Raw genomic sequence first — 15,727 nt, 5'->3', positions numbered from 1 at the left:
GAGCTAAAGAACGCAAACTCACGAAAATGTGCGATATAAAATCCGGTTTACAGAATGGGATACTTTAAAGCCAACCGAATCACTCAAATGAATGAAATCTCGTTGCGAATATGTAGTGGAAAAATGTATGCTTTCCAAAAAAGAAAAAATTCATTGAAAAATATTCATGCCTTTCGAGCAAGTAGGCGAATTTTAATAAATAATATTCCAAACGCTGGTTAAACCACAGTGTCTACTTATTTATTAACTTTTAATTATTAAAAATGCTGCGAAATTAAATGCAATGACATTCATGTACGGTCAGCGCACAGTCAGCGTGCAAAGGTCCCTGCTTCCACTGCTGTTGGCCGCTTGTATGTATTTATGTCGCGACGCACTGTCCACTCTCTGGCGCGCGCGCAATAAAAGTGCAATGAAAATATCATCTTTATGACTGGATAAAATGGATACAACCATAAAAACATTAAATCGTGATGAATATTTCACCGGAATTGGATTTGTTGTTGCTGTAGTGAAAAAGATAGATTGCCACGATTACCTCATTGGTACTCCATACGCTGGACACAAGGTGCATACAAGGTGACATTCAAAGCAAACAATGCTTAAATTTTCGCAAAGTTGCGTTGCGCGTGGGCAAAGGAAACATTTCTTTCAGCCCGCAAGTATTTACTTTCAAATATGCAGAGTTGTGACACATGACATGCGCCCACTTCCACTCGCCTCCACTTAGTTCCCGCGTGGGAAGTAACCCTTTCTTACTGTTTGCAAAGCAGCTTCATAGGCAATTAATTTCATAACATCATAAATTCGCTGCATACTGACTTCTACACATGTTTTTGGCGATCCCACAATTTAGTCCCGCTTATCAGTTGCGGTACACGCGCCCGGAAATGTATCGTAAGGAGTGGAAAAGTGTTTAATAAAAACTGTAATATTGTCCAACCAACATGGGGTCGAGGCCAATGCAAAGCAAATGTAATGGTGCTTTGGCGCACACCTACACAGACACAAACATATGCGTATGCATGCGATAGTGTGTCCACTAAATGCGTTCAATGCCCTTGCTTGCCTGTGTGCGGTAACAAATTTCACAATTTGCAATAAATTGAACTGCAATAACTCGGTAATTTATGACCCCACAAGGGTAACAACCAAAGGCACAAATGCGCGCTTATGACTATACAAATTATGTGTGTGTGTGTGTGTGTGTATGTGCGTATAAGTGTGAGTGAAAGTAAGGAAGCGCGTATAATTTGGAGCAACATTTTTTACAACAATATGCAATTGGAGATTAGGGGCAGATCCCCGTGGGGCAACAACAGCACCAGCAACAGCCGTGTGATTGGTTGGGCTGCCACAGAAGAGTTGTGCTTACGAAGTGGAAATTATTATCTAGTTTTGATGTGGGCCATACGCACTGGTGAATACTTGCATGAGTTTTCCTATGAGCAAATACCCTGTGGGAAAGCTTAAACTCATGAGATTAAATGCAGTTAGTTTAATGGAGGAGGGATTAGGAATAGCCGAGTGGATTCCTTCCTTCGCTGTTCGGTTATTGAACTTTGGCTAAATGACGCACGCTATTCCTAAATACTGCTTGTTCTCCACCACACAAGTTGCACCACACAATGTGAAATATATCAGTGGACTTACATAAAAAAACCTATCTTGTGCCATGTCTAGTAAGATTCAAAAGTAACTTCGAGCTTCTCGCTGATATTTCTGGATTAAGTTCTTTCCCCCGATTTAGTCTTCTGACTATTTGGATAGCTGGGCACCCAATGAGAACAATAACGCGTAAGAAAGCTACATGGCGGTCCAAAGTAGGGACTTCAAATCTTGTTAAAATCTGCATTCTGTTCGGTTAGGCTGAAGTATATATATATATATTGTATATATATATAAATGGCCCATACACCCTTTTTAGGTGTTTGGCCGAGCTCCTCCTCCTATTTGTGGTGTGCATCTTGATGTTTTTCCACAAATGGAGGGACCCACATTTTTTAACCGACTCCGAACGGCAGATATTTTTATGAAGAGCTTTTTCATGGCAGAAATACACTCGGAGGTTTGCCATTGCCTGCCGAGGGGCCACCGCTATTAGAAAAATGTTTTTCTTAATTTTGGTGTTTCACCGAGATTCGAACCAGCGTTCTCTCTGTGAATTCCGAATGGTAATCACGCACCAACCCATTCGGCTACGCTGGCCGCCAGGCTGAAGTACCTGCTACAAATTTAGCGTACATATAGCCCAAACTGGACCCTTATGATACCATAGCGACCTACAACCTTTTCTTCTTCTTCTTGATTGTTTGTCAAGTTTAAAAAAGCGTGCCAGTCGTTTCATTCTCGTGCTAACCGGTGCTAGTTAGGTGCACCAAGTGAAGCCAAGTCCTTCTCCATCTGATCTTTCTAACTCAGAGAAGGTCTTCTTCCATTACCTACGATAGTCGCCGCCACCAACGCACAAAGGTCCAAAAATCTTCCGTAGAATCTTTCTCTCAAGCATTTCAATGGACGCCGCATCTGATATTGGCGTCGTCCAAACTTCTGCGCCACACCGTAGGTCGGGCATGATGTCAGCAGTACAGAATGTTAGACCCAACCTGTCGAAACAACACGTTTGCTGGGTCGACCGTTAGATATGATAGACGATGACAATCAGTGACTACACCCCACTGACAGGCCTAGTGAACAGATGCAACAAAAACAAGGCTTTGTCGTGGTATAAATTGAATAGAAGTCGGCTTAGAAAACCCTACAGTAGTGTTATAGTCATTCAAGCATACTTCTTTCAATGAGAGTTACTGGGAGAGGATGCTTTACTGGCCAATGCAAAGGAAAAAGCTCTCTCGACATACAAAAACGATACTCTATAAATCCCTTATTATGTAGGTCTTATTGCCTGGCAGTTCTAGCACCGAATAAAATGGACTTTTTTTTGTGTTATGGAAAAAAATTGATAGCCTGATGAATCGGGAGGCAGAATCAGATTTAAATGAAACGAAGGTTTGTACTTCAGGCCGAAGTTATTTTGTCCACTTGTGCAAATTTAAGTGTCACCTTAGTTCCAAAGAACAACATCACAACAACTTTATAATCTTAACTTTATTTTATCACTATCTGGAAAAGACCGTAAAATATTGGTTGGAGTACTGACGGGACGCTGTCGCGACGCACATTAAGCAGTCAAAATGGGATTAGTCCTGAATTATGCGTGTAACACATGCAACGAAGTGAATGCCAGGGCTACTTTGGAACATCTACTTTTCCACTACTTTGCTCTTTGTAAGGCTCGACAAATGTTCCTAGGATCAGCTTGCCCTGCTGGCAAATCATTGAATAGCTTGTTAAGACTCGGGAAGACGTGCATTAAGAATTATATAAAATGATATCTTCGGCTTCAGATACATAGTACTGATAACAGAATGGATCCTAGGGGTCTTTTTACAGATTTGCCACCACTATTTAACCTAACCTATCCTAGTTGCAAAGAACTAAACACTAAGAACTTCTGAGGTAAACAAAACCGCAGCTCGCGAATTTGGTGGATATCCTTACCGGACATTGCCCGGAAGGTGAGCATGCACACTTAGACTTGGGAATGCCTTAAGTCCTTTCTGCAGAAGCTGTCGGGAAGATGAGGTGAAATCATCGCAGCACCATCTTCTTAGCTGTCCGGGCTAAGAATTAGACTTCTGGGCTCCCTTTTTTTTACTACACCTGCGGCTATAACAGATTGTGTAACGTTGAAATCTGCTATATCCGCAGGTGTAGTAAAAAAAAGGGCCGGACATTGTTGAATTCATTAGTAGCTTGAAGCGGTAAACGCAATCTAATTAGCGACCGTTTGATCGTTAATCTCCAGTCCAAAGCCCCTTATGCATCCCCTCTCCTCTCCTCGTTAACCCCCCATCCCCCTCTGTTTTTCCTCTGTATGGCATCACAATTGACGAATTTCATTATTTGTCCAAGGGGGCCCTCACTGTGGCATCCATTTATCCTAACCCAAACTAGTTCCAAAGATCAGACGAGTAAAGAAATTTAACTTCATTTGGGGCTTCCATTTGACGTTAGTTAGGCTGACGTACAACAGGATAGCTAGCGCACATTTTTACAGTAAAAAAAATCAGTTAAGCAATTACAGTCAGAAACTAAGGATCTGGTACACAAGAGACACCATAAAAGGGAAAATAAAATCAGAAAACTATTAAAAGACGCCAGTAACTTTTCTTTTTTTAATTATTTATTTTTTAATTTTTTATTTTCCTTTTATTATTTTTTTCTTCTGAATTTTCCCCCGAGAGTTATGTATGTTGAAAACCAGCTCTTCTTTAATGTAAATCATATTTTCTAACATTTTAATTATATCAGATATGTCCACAGATGTACATATGTACAGTGCCGTTAAGAACAATAGCACCATAACAAGCAACTCACTTTATTTCACAGTAAAACATGACTAAAAGGAATTTGGTTTGCAGCTACTTTTCTCTTGTCTTACTGGCAGTCTCAAACGAAGCAAAATTGAAAGAGGAATGCAAAATAGCGCAGTAAAAATAATAGCACCAAACGCACGTTTTTGTCGCAAAAAGCATTTGCGCGAAAATTACACAGGCCTGCGAAATTTAACTTTTTTCAGTTTCTAGAATGGCTGTACTTGTTTCTTGTAGTTTTTTATGCGCTGAAAACGAATCTGACCTTCAAAATGCTCCATCACGTCAGGATTTTTGGTAAATGAAGCCTAAAAGGTCAAAAAATGGCCATTTTAGCCATTTTTGATAATTTTTTTTGGGATAGAAATTTTTTTTTTTCAATTTTCGACAAAAAGGTCGCATAGTACAACTCTTTAGCTTTAAAACCCATTTTTTAAAATTATTGTACGATTTTTAAAAAAAAGTTATGACATTTTGAAATTAACAGTTTCAGTTACGCCAACAGACGTTATACCCAACGTATACGTAACTGAAACTGTTAATTTCAAAATGTCATAACTTTTTTTTAAAAAATCGTACAATAATTTAAAAAAATGGGTTTTAAAGCTAAAGAGTTGTACTATGCGACCTTTTCGTCGAAAATTGAAAAAAAAAATTTTCTATCCCAAAAAAAATTATCAAAAATGGCTAAAATGGCCATTTTTTGACCTTTTAGGCTTCATTTACCAAAAATCCTGACGTGATGGAGCATTTTGAAGGTCCGATTCGTTTTCAGCGCATAAAAAACTACAAGAAACAAGTACAGCCATTCTAGAAACTCACCCTCGCAGGACTGTGTTATCATTGGGAAGCGCAAGTTTTTGTTAGAAAAGGTGATTTTTTAAAAGGTAAAACATCTAATTAATATCTATTTTTCAAATATGAGCCGCGGAAAGCACTGCAGTGAAGAAAAAAACTACAATTATTAAAAAATGCTTGAGGAGGGCAAAACCTTCACTGAAATAAGTGGGCTGCTCAAACAAAATGATTGGTAATGCCAAGAAATTCGTCCAAAAAGTAGAGTCTCGTCGTCCATTATGTCGCCATTACTCGTCAAGCGATTAGTTAGACAGAGCAAGAAGGAGCCATTCAAGCCAGCAACGGAGCTTAAAAAGGACCTAAATATTGTTGCATCTGTTGAAACCATTCACACTCGACTGAGAGAAAATAATTTTAACACGACTGAGAGAAAATAATTTTAACGCTTGTAGTGCGAGCAAAGTTCCGCTTTTGACCATTAAACACGCAGCTAAACGCATGAAATTTGCTAAGCAACACTCCAATTGGCCAGTGGAAAAATTGAGAAACATTTTTATTTATTTATTTGTTATGATTAGGTACAATAATACAATTATTATACTTAATAACTAACAGGAGTGCTAGCAGCCAAGGCCTTCGACTCTCTTTTAAAATTGCGTTTTTGTTAATCCTGTAAAATGTTCATATACATGTATTATGTTTAATATCTAAGTACAACGTTTAAAATTATTTAGATTTTATGTAGTATATTACAAGATTTAAGATAGTTTATAAATTTAGACATGTTTTCAAGGTTTATAGTAGTTAGAAGTGTGCTGGGTGAAATAGTTCCGAAAAATTTTAGTCGAAAGACATTTAGTTGACTGCAGTCGTTTAAAATATGCTCCGTGGACAGTGTGCTGTTGCAAAAAGGGGCACGCTGAGAAACATATTGTGGACAGATGAAAGCAAAATTGTGTTGTATGGGGGCACTGGCTCTCGTAGTTACGTTAGAAGACCACCAAATGAAGAATATTGTCCTATGTACACGAAAAAAACCATTAAATACGGGGGTTTCAGCATTATGATATGGGCGTGCTTTTCCTATCATGGAGTAAGTCCGATTCATTGGATTAGAACGATCATGGATCAGCACGTCTTCGTCGATATCCTACATAATGTTATGCTACCACATGCAGAGGATGAAATGTCATTAAAATGGGTCTTCCAGCAGGACAATGACCCCAAGCACTTGAGCAAAAAGGCTAAAGGCGAAAGATTTATTCGACTAATCGTTTCCACGGCAGTCGATTCTACGTTACCGAAACGACCCGGATTTATATCCGGCTACGGACTGTCACTCCAGCAGCATTCCCCGCATGTAAGTATGGGAAATGTTTATGCTGCTACAAGAACAACAACAACAGCAAAAATGCTAAAAAATAGTTTGGGGACAACACCATCAACGTCATGGAATGGCCCCCACAGTATCCAGATATCAACCCAATTGAGAATTTGTGGACTGGTGTTAAAAAGGCAGGATTTCAAGGGTGAATCCAACTAGCAATGTGGCCTTTTGGTTCGTTGTAAAGGAAAGTTGGGAGAGAATTCCGATTACTAGATGCCAGTATTTAGTGGATTCCATGCCAAGGCGCTGTGCCGTCGCAATTGCCAATAATGGGTACTCAACAAAGTATTAACGCACTAGTTAAATAGCACAGTTATGGATTAAAAGTACTTTTGTTTTACATTTATAGGTACTTTTTTTTGTTTTCGACATTGTGATTGAAATAAAGGGTGGTTAAATTTCAAGAGCCGATATTGAATGTGAATCACACCTAAACTTCAAGCTTTTTTCTGCATTTCATTTCATATTTTTCAATTTTAGACTAACGCAATTTGAACTATGGAAAGATACACAATCGAGCAACGCGTTAAAGCTATTTAGACTTATTATGAAAACGGGCGTTCAAATCAAAATGCATATCGCGCACTTCATCTTCAGTGATGAGGCACATTTTCACCTCATTGGATTCGTCAATAAGCAGAATTGCCGCATTTGGGCGAATGATAATCCAAGAGTGATTGCCGAAAAACCAATGCACCCACAAAGAGTGACTGTTTGGTGAGGTTTATGGGCCGGCGGCATCATTGGGCCTAATTTTTTCCAAAATGAGGCCGGTCAGGCAGTTACTGTGAATAATGTTCGCTATCGTGAGATGATAACGCACTTTTTATGGCCCGAATTGGAAGATATGGATGTGGACGATATGTGGTTTCAACAGGACGGTGCCACTTGTCACACAGCTAACGAAAGAATGGCTCTTTTGCGCGAAAAATTTGATGGCCGAATAATCTCACGTCGCGGCGATGTCAATTGGCCGCCAAGATCATGTGATTTGACACCGCTGGACTTCTTTCTTAGGGGTTATTTGAAAGAAAAGGTGTACGTCGATAAGTCAGCAACAATTCAAGAGCTAAAGGATGGGATAATTCGGCACATTAACGGCATAGAACCTTAATTATGCCTCAGCGTCATCGAAAATTTGGACCATCGGATGGAGGTGTGCCGCTGAGGCCGCGGCTGTCATTTGGCCGATATTTTGTTCCATGCGTAATTGAGCCATACCAGTTTTATCTAAATAAAGATAAATGATAATGACTTCCTAAAAAGAATGTATTTTACTCAAAATCAACACCGGCCCTTAAAACTTAACCACCCTTAAGTACTATTTTTGTAACCGCCTTATTTTGACTGAAATAACTTATTAAGTGAATATATTTTGAAATATACAGGAAATATGGGGTCTCTTCTTATTAAAAATATGTTGATAGATTAATTAACTAACATTTTTTTATGTTCAAAAAATTGAGTTCTTTTCAAACTTTTTGAAATTTGAATTTCGAAACACCCTATGGTGCTATTATCTTCATCGCAGCTGTATGTGGGTCTGCGCAGCCACTACGTAGATTTGCACGCTAACTTTTTGACAACCCAAAATAACAGTTTCTTTCATATCCAATTTTTTTACTAATTTCCTTGCATGTGTGTGTGTGTGTCTTTCGTTGAATCTGTGGCACTTCTCGCTTTCATTTGCATGCATTTGATTTTTTGTGCAAATTTAACGAACCGTTGCGGTACAGATGAAATTAAAAGTAGTGTATATTTATCTATTTTGTAATTGTAGCTTTTTTCGAATTGTTTTTTTTTCATCTTATTAATAGCTTTCTACAAATGTATGGTGCATAGCTGCGTTGTTGTTGCTGTTGGCTGTGTATTTTCAATTAAAATCACAGCACTCCGGTAAGCATTACGAAAGAAGGTACCAACTAGCATTTTTTAGTTTTTCATTCATTTGTTTTTGTACTTTTTTTCTTTGACTCAACATAATTAAACCATAATTTTTGTATTCGCATGAGGGTTTTGTTGGCTGCGAGTCGAAGAAATGTCTACACACCACGTACGGCATACATACACACATACAGGTGCATATGTATGTGTACTCGTATTAACAAATAGGTGACTCTAAAGCAAGATGCTATTCCTGCATATGCCCATCCATCCCATCCATATGTATTTATGCAAATGCCGCCCTCCATGAATGTACTTAGACTTTTTAATTAGCTTGGCAATCATAACTGCTGCGGGTACAAATGAGTGCGAATACTTTTATTTATGGCAGCGGTAATTAATGCCTACATACATACATATTTTATGCAGATAACTGTATACATTTATGCGGAATAGGTCAAAGAATATTTCTGCTTGACAAACTAAAGTGGCTATTTGTATGATTTGACGTCGTCGAATATGAAATTTATTAAAAGAAAGAAACATTTTCTAGATTGCTTACCTACAAATACATACTGTACATAAAAGCAATTATTCTTCCGACAAATTATGCACCACCGATATTACCTAAATACTTTTATCCTATGAGCAAATCAGGTTGATCAAACCGGTGGCATAAAAACCGGGACAATGAGAGTCAATCAAAACTTTGAAAACGAGTAACGATAATCAGTAAGCATTAGGTCAAGTGAATACGGAGGATAATGAAGTGCTTACAACTTCAATTTTAGTTGTGAACTCACCGTCTCAACGTAATGGACAAACTCTCCCAATTTCATCCAGCGCAAAGTACTGAGGAGTAATGTTGGAATCCAAACTTAGCTGGAAACTGGAAACATTGAAGAACGCGTAAGGAAAATGGAAATTGCTATGTAGGTATGCCTGCAAACGTGTGCTTTGAAGTAGATGAGGTCTTCAACCTAAAGATACCTTATGGCTGTATAACCAGTTTCATCAAACGAATCGGTAATTTGTTGGAAAGTGCTTGAAAGGGATTACAATATCAAACTACTCAGTAAAATTAAAAGAGCAGCCTGTGCAATTACGGTCGGAGCAACTTGATTATATCCTAGGGAGGCTCATAATGCACTGACACATGTTGCTCCGGTAGATCTCGCTCAAGAAGATGGCTGTCATGAGTGCATTTGAATTGAATGAAGCAGGTCGCTGGAGAGAAAAACTTAGTCTATTATTACGACAAACTCAGTTCACCTCGGGGAGAATGGATTAGATCATCGCGGCTGTGACTTTCAATAAGAATTTTGCCACTCTCTTTCCATCTCGGGAGGAATGGAGTAAGAGACTTTCACTAAAGAACTTCGACACTACAGACTATACAGAGCTCTAAAATGTATTATGCTGTTGGAGCTGATATATATTCTCATAGACTTAGAATTGAAAAATCTGTGCGTCTTCCCAGCCGCCCTCAAAACTCCTTTTTAACAACAAACTCTCTAACGTCCTGGGCCCGAGGACGGTCAAGGCTAACCTGGCTTTACCAGGTCATAGCCGATCTGAAAAAGACACAAGTTAGGAGCTGCAAGTCTATTGCTATGAACCGTGCAGATAGAAAGTGGATTGTGGACGAAGCTAAAACTCACCCAGAGATGTAATCTCTGCTTGATGATGATGATGATGATGTGCGTCTTCCCAATACTTGGAGTGTTTTCCAGGCGGATGTACTGGTAATAGGGAAAGCTTGTAGGCTAATAATCGCAGATTGCTCTTTTAAGGGCAAGATCGCTGCAATCCATGCACTGGATTGAGTTACAACAAGCTTTAAACTGGTGGAAGCAAAGAAGAAATAGCCTTACCACCTTGAGTGTGAACCATAAAGTTACCTTGATCCGGGTCCCGGAACATCGGAACATTGAAGGAAGAGAAAAAACGAATGAACTGACCGGATCTGCCTTGAATAACATTCTCGCAAAATCCCTATTCACACCACTAGGTGCAATCGCCTCAAAATATCTACGAAACGCGGATTGCAGATGAAGATATCAGATGGCATGCGAACATCCACAAGCAAACGTCAACGTCGACAAATATGAAACGAAGTGGCCTGCAGACTCACGACAGTGATAACTGACTTCTGGTCCATCAGGGAACAAGCAACCCAAAATGGGCACCACTCACAACACACACTGTCACAGTTGTAAACAACCAGAGCAAAACGAAACGATTTTCCGCTTTCTCTGAGAATGCCCTGCCCTATGGAAGGCGAGAATGTCAACCCTTGGCAAAGCACTGTTCGAGAAGCTCGAACAACTATCTGACTTAGACGTCAACAACCTAATTAAGTCCTAAACCGCCCAGACTGAATGTAGCCATGATGTACATAACCGTTGAACAAGTTGGAAGCGAGGTTGTGGCAACAAATTGGTTCTGGATGAAACACCACTTCAATCCGTTTTCTACTCCGTCGTAGCAGAGGTCTTATATCATCTTATATGACATGACAGTCTGGCGTGACGCATTCAAGTACGCTACTTACGCACGAAACATGTGCTCTTAGACACTGCTCTGCCTTCAGAACAGTCTCAGAAGATGCGACGCTCATCATAGCTGAGCGATGCCCACTCGAGATGTATGAAGTGAGAACGGTGGCGCACAATCAAGCCCAAAGCGATCAGTTGGCACACAGAAAAGCCATAAATCAGTGCAACGTAGACCTGGCTTTACCAGGTCATAGCCGATCTGAAAAAGACACAAGTTAGGAGCTGCAAGTCTATTGCTATGAACCGTGCAGATTGAAAGTGGCAGACACAATGGGACAGAGCAAAGAAAGGCAGGTTCTATCATTTTGCCGTTTCATGCACGGAAATTCATACCTATGCACGCCCGAATGGTAGTCACGCACCAACCGCTTCGGTTAGTCTAGCAGAAGTAGACTATTAACTCACCCAAATCGAAGGTTTTCAAGCGCACCTTTACCGCTTTGGGCACGAAGGAACTGCGAGCAGTGCACACCAACATTTGACGAAGATGTGGGGCATGTGCTTTTCTTGTGTATCCGCTTCAGAGGTGCAATGTGTAAACTGTAAAATAACCTCGGCTGCAGCGTCACGCCCGAGAATCTAGTGCCACTGATGTTGACGAGTCAGAACAAACGGAGCAAATTACAGCCCATGGCTGCCGAAATAATGCAGCAACTCTGGGACAAAGAGCAAACAAGGAGAGGACGTAAACGTTATATCAGCTTTGTCCTAGCAAAAGTCTCAAATGTTTTCGAAATTGTTGTTAATTTCGTAATAGGTATATAGTTTGTGACGTCTTTCTTATTCCCGCTTTTAAAGACTGGAGTTGTGTGAGCTCTTTTCAAATCATTTAGAAATAGTCCAGCTGAGACCGATTTATTAAAAATTAACCTTAGTGGCTTTGTGTGTACCTAAGTGAGAAACAGTTTTTGAGGAAAACAGTTTAAAGGCCATCAGCATCGGTTATGGACCCTCATCCGGAGTTGCTCTGAACAAAGAGTAGCGTCAAAGAACAAAGAAGAATCTGAACAGCCTGTATAGCTTTGATCAGTTTCGAAATTTGCACTAAAAAAATCCTTAAAAAGATTTATCTTTTCTCCTGCGGAGCTGCCATATATTTGGCTTGGTATACAAAACGGTAAGTCAATTTTTCCAATTTAAAAGCCCAGAAGGCTTTGAGGTTCTGTTTAATATTGCGCTCAATCCACCTATTATGCAAAACTTTATAAAGCCTCGTAAATTCAAGCCTCCTACGAACATCAGAAAGTTCCTAACCTTTTGAAACTCTGTATTTTTTGTATAACTTATTGCAATAATTTTTCAAACGATTGAGTTCCCTTTATATCAGAGTAACTTGTGTTTTTGGTAGGAAGTACAGGATGTCTGCTTAACATCGTCTGCAAACATTTAGCAGTTCGACGATGGGATGTGCGATGATAGGTCGTTAATAAAAACTAAGAATAATGGAGAGCCTATGTGAGCTCCTAGAGGAGTACCCGATGCGGTAATGAGCTTAATCTCAGAGTTCGCCAAACTTAACTAATAACTAATAACTTCACTAATAACTTTCTAACGATTAGAAAACCCCTGAAGAAATTCCGTAATGTGCCGGACACACCAAATTTATTGAGCTTAAATAGAAGAATATTATGGTCGACTTGATCAAAAGGCTTTAGAAATTCGGTATAAACAGCCTGAAGTTGGAATCAAATTAAAAACTAACAAGCACTTCATTCCGAAACAAAGAGAACGAGTGTGCAAATAAATTCATAAATTTTCGAGAGCTCCTTTTCCTGTATTATTTGGCATGTCATGAATGTTATGTTATGACAATTAAGAAAAGGGCATCTTACTCATCGCAAAGGCTATAAATTATTTTAAAATCACAAAAAACTACAGGTGGCGCAAAACTAATCATCCGTTTTTTGATAACTTCTTTACTAAATGAAAAATATATATTTGGAGTGATGAAAAACTTTATTTTCGCTGTGTGTTTGTATTCTGCAGCTGTCTAGTTTACACATGTCAAATTAGATAGCTGTACGACACCTTTGGCAAAAAATTATAAAGCTCGGGTGATTAATTTTGCGCCACCTTGTTTAATACAGTTTGTCTTTAAATTCTGAAAAAAATTTAGCATTCATTAAATTTCCTGTTCCGCAACACAAACCAAATAATTTTTAACACCTCTTAAATATTATTTTTGCTATACTTTAAATCTGAATTACATTTACTTGCAGTTTGAATTCTTTTTACTGTTATTCACCTTTGAATGATTTCAAAATCACTGTACACTGACACACTGCCCGTTATTTGAATGTCCGTTTCACTTCCACGAAACTGTGTCAAGTCACTAAATTCAAAATGAATTCGCTTTTCTAGCAAAGAATTTGCAATTAAATATTTTGCGATCGCTATCGTAAATTCTCTTCAAAATTGTCAGTTACTAAGTAAATAAATTAGCTGCAGTTCCAAAATGAAAACTCTCTTATATTTGTTTTTCAAATTTATTTTCACTGATCTCACTGCTCTCGCTCGCGGCGTCTACAACGGCTAGGATAACTGTGGCGCTTTAAGCCATGTCCTGGCCAAAACATTTGTATTTATAGTCAGATAGTCGTGCAAGAACAGCGACGACAACGGCAACAAAAACGACAATGGCAACGGCAAAAGTGGCGACAGTGACGACAGCGCCAACAGGGACGACAATAATGAGCTGGGAGCAAACAAAGGGCGACCGGGCGGCGACGGTAACAGTCGGCTGGTAAGTGCGAGGCAGAGCAAAGGGCATGTGGCATGGCTGCGTCGAGCCAACGCCAACACCAGCACCAACACCAACAAAACACAACACTTTCGCTCGCAAAATTGATTTCGCTTTCGCCAAAGAATACTTTGTGTGTGTGTGCGTGTATGGGTGTGTATGTGTGCTGGCAGTCAGTTAGGCAACAGGACCCATAAAATGCCAACACAAGAAGCGACGAATGTGAAAACAAGCAGCGAGGGACGAACTAAGAGTGAAAGAAGAACAAGCAACTGCGTTGAGAAATAACAGCAGCCGAGCAGAAGTCAATACGCAGCAGCAGCAGCGACATTTGTTATTCTGCAGACAATCGACGTGACTGACTGGTGGTGGGGACTGTACGGCTAGAGTAGAGCAGTGTAAGCTGCGAATTTGCCAGCGAATGTTGGTCAAAACCGCCATAGGAAAAGGTGGTTACAGTTTCGCAATAAAAAAACAAAACAACCAACAACATCACACAGCAGCTTTTCACAATGAATTACAGCAAATGTTTGCTTTGTTGTTACTTTATAGTTGTCTGTTCGCCTGCCTGTCTGTAATCCACCCGTATGCTGCGCCATTCGGCAGGACATGCGCGCAAGTCCAGCCTGGAACTGGTTAACAACAATAACAATGGTGGATAAATATTAACGTGTTCGTAGTAGTTGTCTTTTATGGTCCAACAATCTGGCTTGTTGATGGCGGGGGTTGTTGTGACTTGATAGCGCTTTGGCTTTGGTTGTGGCCTGTTAACCACAAGCGGATGAGTAACTACTGGCCATTGCAATTAGCTGAAAGTGTAGTTGTTGGTGCTGATAGTTTATTGTTAGAATGTAAATGTTACTGTGTTGGTCTGCTATGGAATATCCTTTTCGCGGGCACTTTTTGTTGGTCTGAGTAGGGTAATCGCGGGCTCTCAATTTTTTTTAGTTTTATCACAAGCAAGCTCGTGGGCGTCTAGAGATATTTTGTGAAATGTAAATTGAAAGCATACAATTTTGTAATTCATACGGAAATTAGAAGGTAAGCAACCCACACCGGCTATCAACGTGGTGACGGTGGCTTCGCTGGAAAGGGGTGCATTACGAGGTGGGAGTGCAGACCAAAGGAGCTGTTCTGAACTTATTTTCGTTTAAGTACTGCATTTTCTAAGCTCGAAACTATAAAAGAAAAGGTAGTTTCTGATGAGATACTCTAAATAATTTTCCTTCTTTCAATACTCCTTTAAAACTCATCAACATTTCCACTTTTACTGGTCTAGAGACCCGGCTAGGTATGACATTTGCAGTTAAACAAGTCGCAGAAAGATTTCCAGCCCATTTCTTCTGGCTGAGCCTAACCTTCATAAATCATCTTGAGTATCAATGTTATTTAGGCCTTTTTTTGAAAGCATCTAAGAATTAAATGAACGATTTCGATGTTTATGCCAAGATTTCAACTCCTATTCCATCGCCTCGGACTCACGGTTTAGCTTTACTTTCTTGTACGGCGCCCGCTGCAGACTAATGGTTCGGTGTCTTACTAACATTCGGTAATGCCGGGTTTGAAACTACGGCCATAAAACACCAAGTGATAGAAAAGTTTTTTTTTAATAGCCGTCGTTCCTTGGCAGGAAGCAAGCCCCCGAGTATATTTCTGTCATCGTAAAAAACTCCTCATACAAAACCATCAGCCGTTCAGAGGCGGCATAAAACTGTAGGTCCCTCCATTCAATGGTAGAACATCAAGACGCACGCCACTAATAGAAAGAGGAACTCGACTAAAGACAAAAAAATGGGTTTAAGTACCAAATACATATAAATATAGCCTTTCTCAACATAGGACTGCCTTTTTATTCAGTGGTGTTTGCTTTGTGTAGCTGAATATTCTTAAACAACAAACTCAACAAACTCTTGCCTTGGGAAAT

The 15,727-nt window shown here is 39.6% G+C and overlaps 1 protein-coding gene across 1 annotated transcript in view; it reads right to left on the bottom strand.

Annotated features, from left to right (window-relative positions):
• LOC128863948 (uncharacterized) overlaps positions 1 to 13,601 on the bottom strand; it is a 71,364-nt gene extending 57,763 nt beyond the window's left edge. Inside the window, exon 1 of the mRNA XM_054103381.1 lies at positions 13,309 to 13,601. The gene's annotated coding sequence lies outside the window, so the exon portion shown is untranslated. The remainder of the gene's footprint in view (positions 1 to 13,308) is intronic.
• Between the last annotated feature and the right edge of the window lie 2,126 nt (positions 13,602 to 15,727).

This window comes from Anastrepha ludens, chromosome 5 (assembly GCF_028408465.1).
Source record: "Anastrepha ludens isolate Willacy chromosome 5, idAnaLude1.1, whole genome shotgun sequence".
Taxonomy (NCBI): Eukaryota; Metazoa; Arthropoda; class Insecta; order Diptera; family Tephritidae; genus Anastrepha; species Anastrepha ludens.
Note: the sequence above shows the minus strand (reverse complement) of the source record. Positions and strands in the feature narration are given on the sequence as shown.